The sequence below is a fragment of the Tupaia chinensis genome, unplaced genomic scaffold, assembly GCF_000334495.1.
Source record: "Tupaia chinensis unplaced genomic scaffold, TupChi_1.0 Scaffold143635_1, whole genome shotgun sequence".
Taxonomy (NCBI): Eukaryota; Metazoa; Chordata; class Mammalia; order Scandentia; family Tupaiidae; genus Tupaia; species Tupaia belangeri.
Genome location: NW_006203483.1, coordinates 5,684 through 7,581, shown reverse-complemented (window position 1 = coordinate 7,581; position 1,898 = coordinate 5,684). Strand labels below are relative to the sequence as shown.

General features: G+C 47.2%; 1 pseudogene; it reads left to right on the top strand.

The window, feature by feature from the left end:
• The first annotated feature begins 1,017 nt into the window (after positions 1-1,017).
• Positions 1,018-1,419, top strand: LOC102491142 (protein phosphatase 1 regulatory subunit 14B pseudogene; annotated as a pseudogene).
• Positions 1,420-1,898: the final 479 nt, after the last annotated feature.

Below are 1,898 nucleotides of genomic sequence, written 5' to 3'. Positions count from 1 at the left end.
AGTGGACTCAAAGCTAAAGATTAAAAAAAAAAAAACAACTTCTTGAAGTAATAACTGAATAAAGTGGTAGGATAGAAAATCAACATTAAAAAGTAGCATTTCTAAATACGAACAATTATCATGATCAAACATTTCCCAGTTATTAAAGACATAGTCAAGGTCTGAGTCTGGGGGGAGGGGGTCAAGTAGTTGTTTTCCATGCCTTCTGAAAAATAAAAGAAAGAATGACAGAAGGGGCAGTAGGCAATCTAGAGGCAGAGACTTGTCCTGGAGTATCCCACTAGGCAATGAATGACCCAGTGTGAACAAGCTAGGCATTTTGAACAATTTGTCCCCATCAGTTTGCTTATAGAAACTGCTAGATGACCACGCACCCTTGGCCTTTTTGGTGCATCCTGAGAGCTTTGGAGTATCTCCTGCTTTTATAGCATTCTAGAGTTAAGATCCCACCCAAGGCATCCCTTGAAGGCAAGCTAAGCTCCAGGACTGACCTGGGAATCCTCAGATTGCTATTGTACTTTTTTGTCCCTGGGACCATTTTCTTGGCTGAACGTCTTCAGCCTGAGAGATTCTAGGATCTTGGAATCCTTCTGTTAGCTATGACCTATTCTTCATCTGGTTTTACCTTGGAGAGGAGAAACACATAGTTTAGCCCAAGACAGTCATTTGATATGGGCATCTCCTTTGAGACTCCCATTTGGTTCTAAAATGAAAGCAACTCCAGGCATAGGAAGAAACAAGAGTGAGTCATCCCTCTGGAAAAAGCCATTCTAGTGAATGACAGAAAATGGTCTAGGAAGGGAAGATCTGAAGAAGACAGGGAGCTCACTGGGAGCTGACCCAGTGAGATAACCCAAGCCAGCAGCCAGGAGCCAGCAGGCAGATGTCCCATAGGCAGCAGAACAGGGAGAGGCCCAAGGGTGCATGTGGCCATGTGGCTTCAGCAGCCATGTGGAAGACAGTGGACCCCCTGAGGGCTGGCCATGTGGAAGACAGTGGACCCCCCAGGTGCTGGCTATGTGGAAGACAGTGGACCCCCCAGGTGCTAGCCCAGGGCTTCAAATCTACTTTCAGAGCCCCATTGGGGCTGCAGGCAAGGGCCTAGTTGGCATAGACAATGAGGGTCCATGAGGCAATGGAAGGTCGGCCACAAGTATGACCACAAAGAACTACAGAAGCACCTGAACCTGGAGGAGTGCATCCTGGAGCAACTTATGTGCCTGTATGATTACCAGAAAGAGGAAATCCCAGGGCTGGAGATCAATGTGGACAAGCTTCTAGACATGGAGAGTGATGATACCTGGGCTGGGGGTCAAGGAGCTGCTGATTGATTGCTATAAACCCATTGAGACCTTCATCTCTGGCCTTCTGGACAAGATCTGAGACATGCAGAAGCTGAGCACACCCCAGAAGAAGTAAGGGTCCTGACCCAAGTGATCAGTGGCTCCCACAGGACAATCACTGACCCTAGACCTCATAGTAACAGCAATACCAGGAGACCCTGTGGCCAGACCTGGTGCTATGAGCTGGGGTCCTCATGCCCCTGGTTTAGGGGCTTCTTCCCCTGTCCTCCCTTTTCAATTGTTATTAAACTGATGGAACTTTTTGTGCTTTTAAATTCATTCTGCAGCTTGGGCCCTTTAATAAAGCTAGGATATGACTTTGGTAAGAAGGAGGAGGAGGAGGTGGAAGAGGAGAAGGAAAGAAGAAGAAAAAGGAGAAGAAGAAGAGGAGGAGGAGGAGAAGGAGAAGAAGAATAGGAGGAGAAGAAGAAGTAGGTGGAAGAGGAGAAGAAAAGAAAAAGAATAGAGGGAACCAGCAGTAAGTGTAATGGCTATGTCGCTGGACTCCCATGTAGTCAACCATGGTTCCTGAACCCGGTGGCTTAAAACTCATGC